The sequence below is a fragment of the Convolutriloba macropyga genome, chromosome 14 (assembly GCF_964194025.1).
Source record: "Convolutriloba macropyga chromosome 14, txConMacr16.3, whole genome shotgun sequence".
NCBI classification, from domain to species: domain Eukaryota; kingdom Metazoa; phylum Xenacoelomorpha; order Acoela; family Convolutidae; genus Convolutriloba; species Convolutriloba macropyga.
This window is the reverse complement of record NC_134481.1, coordinates 47652256-47664314: the sequence shown is the minus strand read 5'-3', so window position 1 is coordinate 47664314 and position 12059 is coordinate 47652256.

Genomic DNA, 12059 nt, shown 5'->3' with positions numbered 1-12059 from the left:
TACTAGTCAAAATTATGTGATATTTTATTGTAACATTATTCAACCACATAAACCTTGATCTATCAAATTAGCTTAACCGAAATTCTATTTAATATTGAAAGTTGTGTAACATTTGTAAGCTCTGTTTAAAAATTAACTATTTGAAAGGATCATTCCGGAACTGTAACTTCTATTCATCAGTTGTTTTTGAAAACTCCTCTGCTTATCCTGAAACACCTCTAAGTCTTGAAAGTAGAGGTTTTAGATTTGTCGTGAAGTGGTTATTGATTGTTCTCGAACCAAACTTACAGCAAATATCGTATGCAATGAAAAAAGTGCTTTACCTTTTTTTAATTTTGAGTGATCAAAATTGTTCTTTCATTCACGCTCTATTGGCGGCCTTTGAGTGCTAAAGGCAAAACAAAACTGCGCCAAAATTGGTTTCATTTTTCAATTTAATCTGCCTTAGTTTTTGTTGATACTCCTGATTCATGCTTTGCGTAGTTGCGCGCCGGGCGATTTCAGTTCAGTGAGAACTTTTTCTACAAAATTAGTTTTTTGATACTTTTCGCTAACATTTTGTATTGATGCCCTGGAATTGGTTTATTTTTATCGATGAACATTATTTGGGCATGTTGAAGACGATGCTCTAATTGAACTTCATTGTTCACTATTTGACCGCAGGTTCATCTCTGCTCAGACATTGTCTCTGAATGTTGATTAATCACAGACGTAATTGCGGTTATTTTGGAGGGTTTTATTTAAATTAAATTTTCATGACGCTCAAATACTTGATAGATAGATTTACTAAATGTAGAATAAATCAATGTAAGCGCTAGCAATATTAATATATTTATGAGCGGATAGGGAACGTCAATATATCCATCGCTTAAGCGGCTCCTATTTAAATTTTCCCGTTGCTTTGAATTGAGTTATCGTCATTGGTTTATTTTTGATCGATGGCTCCGTCTGTGTGTCATCTAGAAGCTGCCTTATATTTTGATAAATTAAATATCTTTTCTTTTTATAGCAATTACGTCCCGGTTGACCACTAAATTGAACTTGCTAACGATTTATTGCCATGTGGTTTTCTATAGCAATTATCTTACTATGTAACAGCACCTAAAAATTGCATTACTGGACATCAATTTTTCTTTCATCATTTTGAACCGGTTTGTGGTTAGCAAGTTTGGTCAACCTCAGGTTCTATGTGATGATACTGAGATCTGTTTCCTAACGTCTATCATGTAACTCTCCAATACTGTTGTTAACCATTTTTGTCTTACTACACCTGATTATAAATGGTCTTTTATTGTGGAGGATGAGAGGGGAAAGAGATGGAGATGATATATAGTTAATTGGTGTTATTTGAAACAGAATGATTTAAGAAAGAATTTAAAAAACTAAAAAAACTCGTCATATTATTTTACCTCAGCACTGAACATATGATGAGTTGGAATGTTCATTGCAATCGTGATAGTTTCATTAATTGGAATGGGGGTGTGGTGGTGAACAGATAGAGACAATGGAAACAGATAGTCCCATGTAGAGCCATTGTTGTATAGTTTGCTTATATTATACTATTTCTATGCTCTCAATTGCTTGTTTGTCCTATTCGAATTTGAAACTTTCATATACAATAAGTTCTTTTGTCCGTTTTTCAGCATATTGAGAATATCTGTCAATGACTTGAGAAGATAAACAAGGCGGCTCAGCAATGTGCGATGGCACATAAGTTTCCGACCACGCCCATCCACAATTTTGGCATAATTGTCTACCAAATTATTTTTTGGGAATCCCAAAAAAGCCCAAGTGTTTTTCAAAAAAGTTGTGTATGAACGATAAGATAGCCTCCAAAGCAAATAACTCAGTGGAGTAAAAAATGAAGCATTAAATTGCTGTGATATGCCAATATTGAGAAAGCGATTCAAGACGAACAGCAAAATCAAACAACAACAACAACAAACATTAATTACATCAAAAACTTTGTCCGTTTTAAAAAACAAAATTTAATAACAAAGTCAACATACCCTCAGATGAACCTAAAACTAAACAAAATAATTTATAAATCATCAGAAAAGATATGGACCAGTCCATAAAAAGGTTTGGTAGCAATTAGACAAAAAAGAACGAAAACAGTAAAGTTGAAAAATTCGCTTGTTTTTTTTAAACAATTAGCTTCAAAGTAATTAAAACCATTAGAAATCAAGTAAAATATCCCAAAGGTTTACGATTACCAATGTTTCTATAGAACGGCATTAGGACCTGTCCTTATTCATTTCTTTTAGCGGCTAAGAAGAAGAACAAAAAAACAACAAACAAAAATTCAATTGAAACTTGCCAGAAAATGCTGTCAAAACCGTCAAGCCATATTTCGGCCCTCAAAATATATTCGTTTGCGCCTTCTTCAAACACCGATAATGTATTAATTGGCCAATTATTAGTGAGACTGGGTTACAAGTAGACAAAAATGAGAAAAGGGCAAAAGTGTGTAATTATTATGATTTTTTTTCGAAACAAAATTATATCCCAAGTCATGAAAAACATTAATTACAAAATGAAGTATTTAAATAGGGTTGTTTATTCATCCGAAGGAATTCTCTGAGACCTGCAATTATCCAGAATAATTCTTGCTTCTATAAAAAGAACGTCAAACATGACAAAAATCAAATTAGTTTTTTTTTGTGAAAAACCGGTGTCGAAGTCAGTAAGGTCAACGCACTCTTTAAAAAATTAGATTTTGGGACATCAATCCCTTTTGACAACTTCCCTTGACACCCATAATGTCATATTTGACCTGTAACTAACGAGATTAGGTACCAGAAAGAAAAATAAAAACAAACTTGCGAAGTTAAAAAGTTTTTTATTTTCAGTTTTTGAAAACGATTGTTTTCAAAGACATGAAAGCCATCAGCTATCTACTAATATCAAAATATCGGCTCGTCTATTCTTCCATAAAGAGCCAGTAAAACCTGTCACTATACAGAAATTTTCATACAACTGAAATGACAAAGTAAAAATGACAGTTAAAGACAAAATTAAAAAATTAATTAAAAAATTAATTTCTTGAAGAAAGAAGTTTCTAGGCCGTTAAAACGATAATCTATTTCTTTAAGGATTTTAATATGTTCAATTGTGTTTGATTTTGAACGCTAATAATGTGATATGAGAACTGTCCGTAATGTTATAATGTGACTAGAAAACGTGAAAAACTGGCAAATTTCTAAAAACAAAAAATAATCTGGAGTCTAGTAGTATCAAAGCCAGAAAACAATAGTTTCAGGCTTAAAAACGCAATCGAGACTAAATTGCAAATCAGTAGAATGAAGAAGCATTCTTTCTTTGCTGACACTAAGCTGCAAGCTGACAAAATTAAAAAAAAATTGAGGAAAAGTTCATTAAGCCATTATTTATTTAGAAATCAATTGTTTTTAAAAGTAGAAACGATCATAAACTTTCAAGTAAAAAATTAAATGCATTAGCTTGGAGCTGATTGGGAAGCCAGTTGGACCTATCACTCCTGAGCTCTCATTTGATATGTTCTGTTCTTTATTAGTAAAAAAGATCTTTTTTTCAAAAAAAAGACGGACTGATTGCAATCCGAATTCTTTTTGGATTGTAACAGTCCAAGATTGATCAGACAGATTTTATATCAGACAGATTACATCTTACACCATTTACCTCAACACTTTAATTACGATTGCTTAAAAACTTTTCATTCAATTTTTACAAGGACCCACTAAGCCATTAAGATCAAACGTTCTAAGTAAGATTTCATGGTAAATTGTATCAAAAGCTTTCTTTAGATCAACGAAGACAGTTGTCGTTTGTTTTTCTATGACTATGCGCTCCTAGTTTTTCCGTAAATTCGGCAATGCAATCAACAGTACAATGCTTGCGCCTCAAAACCAAACTGATTCTCGTGTAAGAGATTGTTGCTTTGAAGATAATTATAGATCCGGGAGTAAGCTATTTTTTCAAAGATTTTGCCGCAACGTATTAAAAGAGATGGGCCTGTAGTCATTAAAGCAAGCTTTGTTTCCTAATTTGAAAAGAGGAAAATGTCTGCCATGGACAAGGCAGTAGGGAAAATACCCTGATGGAATGACATACTAACCAGTTTTGATAGATAGGGGGGAGCCACAATGTCTTTAAAAGCCACAAGAAGTTTTCTTCAAAAGGTTATCAATGACATCAGAAACCTCATTTTCATTGGTATCATAGAACCAGATTGAAAAACTAGTGTGCTGACTGAAAGCACTGCTATTTAATTGAATTTGAACACTTGAATTGACGAGTTTTTCTCCAACATAAGAGAAAAAGACTTCATTTCTTGCGCTATATCAAATAGCTTTGTTAATTGTCCGAATTCTGTTTTCAACATAGGTATTTGATCTGACTTAAGACAAAGTCAGTTAAGTGTATATTGCCTAGAATATAATATGAACATTTTTTTTAAAATGTGGCATTATCTATGTCAACAAATGTTTCAAGAACACTGTTTTCAATCAGCAAGTTGCTCCTTTATAGGCTTACGAACATTTATTAAAACTGTTTGACTTGTAAGGCAATTTTAGAAAATTTTTTCGAGCACTGCGCCTTAAACGGGGGTTTCGTTTATTTTTATAGAGGTTATTCATATATTCATCAGAATGTAATTTTCCAGCAGAACGAAGAACACATTTCAGTAGCTCATATATGTACAGTTAATAGACCGAAAGAATTTTATTCTGGACAAAAAGTTTACTAACATGCTCGTCTTTCATGAAATTGATTGTACGCAAAATTTTTTTGAACAATTAGAATAGGCTTTAATGCATTCAGGGATGTAGATCCATAAACGAAAACTCCATACTAATTTATGGGTTTGATGTTTGTATCATAATACCTCAGCAAGAAAACTCTAGGAAGTAGGTGCCTCAATTTGCATAAAAATTCTACACTGAACACTGAGTTTTTACGAACAGTTTCGATATGGTAATAAAACTTTATATTATTGTCCAAAACAAATCCTAAGTACGTGCAGTGCGATTGAGAAATTTGACACGATCCACCTATGTTTAGCTAACTAGAATCGTGAGTCACATTTTTGAAATTAACATGCACCGTTTTCTCTAAACGCAGTGTTATTTTGTTGCGTAACAGGCAAGTATTTACACTAGCTAGATCCACTTCCAGCTCTTTTTCGGAGCAGTTAATGCCGCCAATGTTAGTATCGTCAGCAAACAGAAATATGTTACTGCTTTTACATGCCTTAAGGAGGTAGTTTTAAATATTGTGAATAACAAAGGGCATAGAATTAAACCTTGAACGCCGTATTTTATATAAGACAGCTTAGATCTTCCCCCATTTAATTCAACACACTGTGTACAATTGCTTAAAAACTTTTCATCCAATTTTTACAAGGACCCATTAAGCCATAAAGATCAAACGTTCTAAGTAAGGTTTCATGGTTAATTGTATCAAAAGCTTTCTTTAGATTAATGAAGACAGTTGCCGTTATTTTTCTATCATTATGCGCTCCTAGTTTTTCCGTAAATTCGGCAATGGCATCAACTTTGCAATGCTTGCGCCTCAAAACCAAACTGATTCTTGTGTAAGAGATTGTTGCTTTGAAGATAGTTATAGATCATGGAGTAAGCTATTTTTCAAAGATTTTGCCCCAACATATTGAAAGAGATGAGCCTGTAGTCATTACAGCAAGCTTTGTTTCCTCATTTGAAAAGAGGAAAATCTTTGCGATGAACAAGGCAGTAGGGAAAATACCCTGATTGAATGACATACTAACCAGTTCTGGTAGATAGGGAGCCACTATGTCTTTACAAGACTTTATCACTTTGGAACATACGTCGTCTAAACCACAAGGAGTTTTGTTTGATAGGTTATCAATGACATCAGAAAGCTCCTTTTCATTGGTATCATAGAACCAGATTGAAAAATTAGTGTGCTGACTGAAAGCATTGCTATTTAAGGGAATTTGAACTCTTGAATTGACGAGTTTTTCTCCAAGAGAAGAGACTTTTTTTCCTGGCGCTATATCAAATAGATTTTATAATTGTCCGAATTCTGTTTTCAAGATAGCTATTTGATCTGACCTTTCGTTTTTGCCCTGAAGATCATTTATTTTTTTCAAAATTTTCCTCGTGTCACCCAGACAGATTGCAATTTTTTTTAAATAGTTATTTCGTTTGTGTTTTTTGCTCTTTTTCAACTCGCTATCTCGAAAGTAAAAACTTTTTGCACAAACTGACGTTATTTCGATCTCTGGACCGTTGGCCATGTGTCTTATTTCTTTTGTTGATTAAAATTTTAGATTGTTAGTTAACCATTTACGCTTCAAGTTTGATTTGTGATAATAAATTTCATAGGAGCGTAGTGATAAAAAAACCAGCTGAAAACACTGTTGGAAGGAATTGACGCATATATTCATTTCACCCTTTAATTCAATTTTTTGCAATTGATGACTCAATGTAAAACAAAACATCTGTGACTTCACATGAGATTTTGTAGATTTTGTTCGAGATTTCTCGAAAATAAATTATGGTTTAAAATAGCTATGTTTGGCAACATTTTCAAGGGAAACTGGATAATGATCTGAAAAATTTTCATCTTTGTGAGTTTTCATCTTGCCTTCCGCTTTTTTTGTTATAAAATGGTCGGTACAGGAATCCATAGAAGTTGAATTTCGTGCCGGATCACTATTTAGCAGCTCGAAATCATTACTTTTAAAACCAAAAAAGGATGCTGTTAGATTATTTTTAAAATGTTGATATTGAAGTCACCACAAATGATAACGCTGCAGTCTTTTTTACTTAAAGTTTCTAAGGTTTCTTCAAGGCGTGCAAGAAACTCAAATTTTCAATTTTATTATTTTTTGGAGGATTGTAAACAACCAATATGAAGTAGTATTTTTTATTTTCGTCTACTTTGATCAGAATGCTTTCATCTAAGTTGTACTGTTCGTCAGCGACTAATTTTTTTGCTTCCCGGCAGTGAATCATTAAAGCTCCTCCGCGGTAGGGTCTTTATAGAAACGAGTGTTTTATAGCCTGATAACTTGAAGCAATATGGTGTCATATTATCTTTAAGCTAGGTTTCTGTTAGACAAAGAATATCAGGGGGTGTCTCGAGGTAGACTAGTTTGGACTCCAGTTCCACATAATGTTTTACAAATGATCTAGTTTTAAGATGAAAAATTGTTAGAGAGAGCTGATCAGTTTTCGTTTTAGGTAACTTTTTCTTTAATTGCTATAATCATTGACTATCATAGCAGAATTGTACATCCTGTAATTCGTTTTCCAGCTCAATACCTCCTTCATACAGTTGACGAACATAATGTAGTTTATTATTGTCTTTCCAATTGTATAACAAATTTCCCTATCTTGACCATGTCGATTCTGTTCTTGTGTCAATTTTCATCAAATTGTGGAACCTTAGCCTGGCTCTTGTTAGGTCTTCAACAATTTAAACGTTCTTGGTTGCGTCATTTTCTCTCAACTTTTGCTTGTTTCCTAAAATTTTGACTTTGCTTACTCTTCTATGGGTCTTTCGTTCTTATTGGATGGAAGACGACGAGTAATCGAGATATCTTTTTTATCCAATAGTACTCCAATATCGGAAGACAACTCCACTACCTTGCTTATTGTTCTATCGCTAGACTCCCAAATCGTGCGATTAATTGAGTCAGTTGTTGTGCGCTCTGAAATTCCCATTATTCGCAAATTGTTTCCCATATTGTAGTTCTCTAGCATTTCTGTTTCTGATAACATCTTCAATGTCTGTATCTTTTTGATACCTCATTTGCTCTCGAATGGAATCTGTTGCTGAATTGATTTCTGGTTTTGCTTTTACAATTTCCTCCTTTGTACGACTTAACACTTTTTCAATCATTTCTTCGATAGCCTGCTTTCTGAAACTTCACCTCATCAAAATTTTGGAAGAATTTTTTCTACTGCTTCATCAATGAAACTTGATATGTCCAGATCACCGTTTTCGTTTATTGGGCTCAATTCACTTCTCGTTCTCTTCTTTTCAGGTTTAGGGACTGGTGTTTGCAGCGGTGATTGATAATGGAATCTAAGTTGAGGCATATTCACGTCTACTGAGTCAACTAAACGCTCTTCTTGAAGGTTTACATGTTTTTTGGTAGGGTTATTTGGCATGCCTCGCTGGCTCATCTCTGAAACTATTTAATAAGTTTATCACAACAATTAGGCTAACCGTAGAGCAAAAGACAACCTAAATCCACGCTCATCAAGTTAAATATCCAAACCGATCTGGGTGAAAAACATTGTTGTTTTTTTATAGGTAAAAAATACTCCCTATATCAACAATAGCTACAGAAATTTTAGCTGTTTTTGAAGTTTTGGAACATTGAACTCAACATTGAACTGTAAATTGGGTTTTGGTGTCACCAATAGAAGAAAGTGCAGAAAAGAGGATATTTCAATAAGGATAAAACGGTTTCTCTTTTTCTGGAAAAAAACACGGTTTTTTCACCAATCTGTCAAAATAAGTTGTCAAACGTAAAAGTTAAACTAATTAAAGCTTAGAAGTAGTTAGTAGTTCAGTTCAAAGCTCACGCGTTCTCGCAAATGAAGAAAATGTGACGTTTACTTATGGAATTTGATCTATTGATTTGTTTTCTTCAGTGCTGTTGCTTTTCACTGCTATGGCACTCAATTGACACCATTTTTGATTTTTATTCAATCATTAAAATCATGAATATTATAGTGATATATTATCATTAAAATGATATATATTGCACCTCTTAACAGGCTACCCGAATTCATTATTATCGCGAAAAAACGCAAAAAAAAATAATTTATTTGTTCACTTCATGAGATTGAAGCTAAAAAAAATTCTTGGGTGATTGGATCTGGATCTCAATTTTGGTTCAGAAAAATAACATTTTGTTCGTTTTTTTTTCAGGTTAATTTTGTCTTGAGACGTAACTTGATCATGGCCAGTTGCGAAGTTAATGTGATCGCCGAAGTCAACTTGGAGAGCAGCGATCAATTGAAAAGAGAAAAAGTTTTAGAAAATAGTGCTCCTGAAATTGGTCAACAAGTGAAAAATGCAGAAGCTGGTGTGACAATGGACTCAGAAGATCAAGAACCACTTAAGAATGTAGTAAACATAACTCCACCACAGTTAGATTCTCTCGATACAGTAAAAGTTACACCAGTAGGTGAGTCAGGGGTGGATAATGAGAACAGAGATGGATGCGAGGAAAATAAGGAGAACATAACTGAGAAACAAACTGAAACTTTAACAGAGCCAGAAAAATTTGCAGAGGATGAGTTTTCAGAAGTGATTCTGGAACCGCCTGTCAACGCCGAAGGTTCTGAAGGTTTCCAGGGTTTTGCAGTTACACCTGTGGGGGCGAGCACTTCTTACAAGGGAATGACGACATCAGAAATTCTAGAAAATTCCAAGAACAAGAAAACAGAAGAACCTCCAAAAACGAGAAAGAAGAAACCATGCAACTCGAAAGGAAGCACTGATCGAGCTAGATCCTCTAAGCAAAGTAATATGGGCATTAATGATACTGCTGGTGATAAAGGTTCCTTCACAAGAAAACTTCAACAGTTTCTGTCTGGTTCAATAAGTCTCTTTTCGCCTCATGGTAAAGGTCAAAAGGACGGCACAAACATAGAAAGTACTGAACAGAAATCAGAGCTGAGCGTTCCTTCAAGCAGTACCAACAAGTCTTTGAATTTTGCAAAAGCTGCCATTGAATTACAGAACAGTAGTTCAATTACTGTTACTGAATCAGAAATTAATGAGGGACCTGAAAACATGAATTCTGCCGACGGACAATTTTCATCTCTTAATGATAACGACGGCAAAATTGAATCAAATGAATTGGAAATTTCTATCAAAAAAGAAACGTGCGATATGAATGAGGAATCGATTACAACGGATGCAGGAACTGAGCTTGAGCGGTCGGAAACAAGTACAAACGTGAAAAGCAAATCGACCTTTACGTCTCTGCGTGAAATGATTAGAGATATTGGATCGCCAAGGTCGTCAAAGTACTCAATAAATCGGCGTGGACAAACTACAAGCAAAAATTTTAACAATTTTAATTCTGGTAATACTACTAACAAAAAAGATACCGAAGCTGCAATTGAAGATGAAAATGTGACTGGAATTAGTTCCAATGAAACAGTCGAAAACAAAAATGGACTTAAACTCTATTCACGAGAAAAGCTTTTGGAGTTGTCCGAACAACCTGCTTGTCAGCACAAACCTAAAATAACTGAAGTTATTGAAGTTTCAGTTGCAGAAGACATCGATCTAGGTACTGAAGTTCCTAAGAAATATTCCCCGGTCAGAATTCTGTCTCGAGAATTTAAGCTTAAATATCGACTCTGAGCTTACGATTCTTTCACTTTCAATGACTACTGTTATGTCTTGACCACACCGCTTTATGAAATTTGTGTTCTGATTGAATGTTGTTTTGATTATTTGTCGCAGCTATTTTTGAATTTTAATTACTCTGTGTAAACTGTTGTTTCGTCTTTCTTTTTTATAGTCCTAGCTGACCCTTTCGTGCTTAATTATTGATTGTGCCTTAGTCAATTTCAATATTGACCTGACCTTACTCATGAAATGATAATCTGAATCCGGCTTAGTGTTTTGTGCGTTGTACAAATTGTGTAATTCAGCTGAAATTTAAATTTAAACTTTTTCAGACTAGAGGCTTTTGACTTTGGCCCCAATTTGGACCTTTTGTTTTGCCTCCCCCCCCCCCCCCCCACGTCCGTTTTCACCCCATATTGTTCGCATTTCATACGCTTAGATATACAATTATGCACGAACGGAACTTACAATTTAATGATGCAGCGAAATTTTTGAAATTAACAAATTTACACTAATTCAACGTTGCTTATAATACGTAAGGAATATTTGTTGAAAATTGATCCGTCTAGGTCGAGACAAAATTATGGGCATTTTAGATTTCTGTATTTCCTGTGAATTCAGGTTTCTAATTAGCACGATGGTTGAATTTCAATGAAAAATTATTACACTTGACCTAGCCTAAGTTAAGCTTAAATCAATAGCCTTTACAGGTTTTCCTGTACCTTGATTAGATATTTCCTTCTATGTGATCAAAAGAAAAAAAATGATCTAAGGGGGCGTGTGTGCTTTTGATGAGGTCAAAAAGACATCCCAGAATAATTGCTTCTTGAACTGAACAAATGATATTGAGAAGCCACTCGAAGGAAGGCTGCACAGTTCAAGTTCTAAAGGTTGTGGTCATAGCAATTTGATTTTTAGCTGAATGTGATCGCTTATCGCATAATGAACGCATGAGGGGTTTTTTATTATTAAATGAAAAAATAACCAGCTTTTCCTTTTTTTTATGTTTACACATGTTTTTAGTCAAAAGTTGCAATAATGTTAAGCCGAAAACTTTCTATTGTCGCAAGTAGCTTAATTACAGTCTAAAACATCTGAACTGTTTGAGTTTTTTATAGCCATTTTGGAACTGTTAAAGGACAGAGGAGGGATTTAATGTGGTATTAGTTATCCAACTTGTAGTTTTGAATAAACGGGGAGACCACCCCTCCCCCAGGTATAATAATTTGAAATATGGTAGTAATGAGAGTATGGCAGTGGGCTGGTAAATGGAGGAATTTGTGTTAAATACCCACCATTAAAATACCACCCCCCCCCCCCCCCCCATTTCACAAAGAGATAAATAACCCCCTTCAATGGTAGACTATTTGATATCTTTACACAGATTTTATATAATCTTAAATGTGTTAGTAGATAGATAGATAGATAGATAGATGGCCCCAATTCTCAACAGGCTTCAGAGTTTGTGTTAAACTACTCTTACAGATCTGAAAATGACTCCAATGCCTATTAGAAAAGATAGCTAGGTCTTAATGAAAAACGTGTGCAATTCGAATCTAATTTTTAACTGTATTAATTCCTGTATTAGGACTTTTCGTTTGCAGTGAGATCTTTCAAAATAATTGCCAGTCAAACGAAGCTACTTCACTATCATTAAGCAAAAATTTTGTAACAACTTAACTAAATTTTACTATTGTTTAGAATTGTCTTAA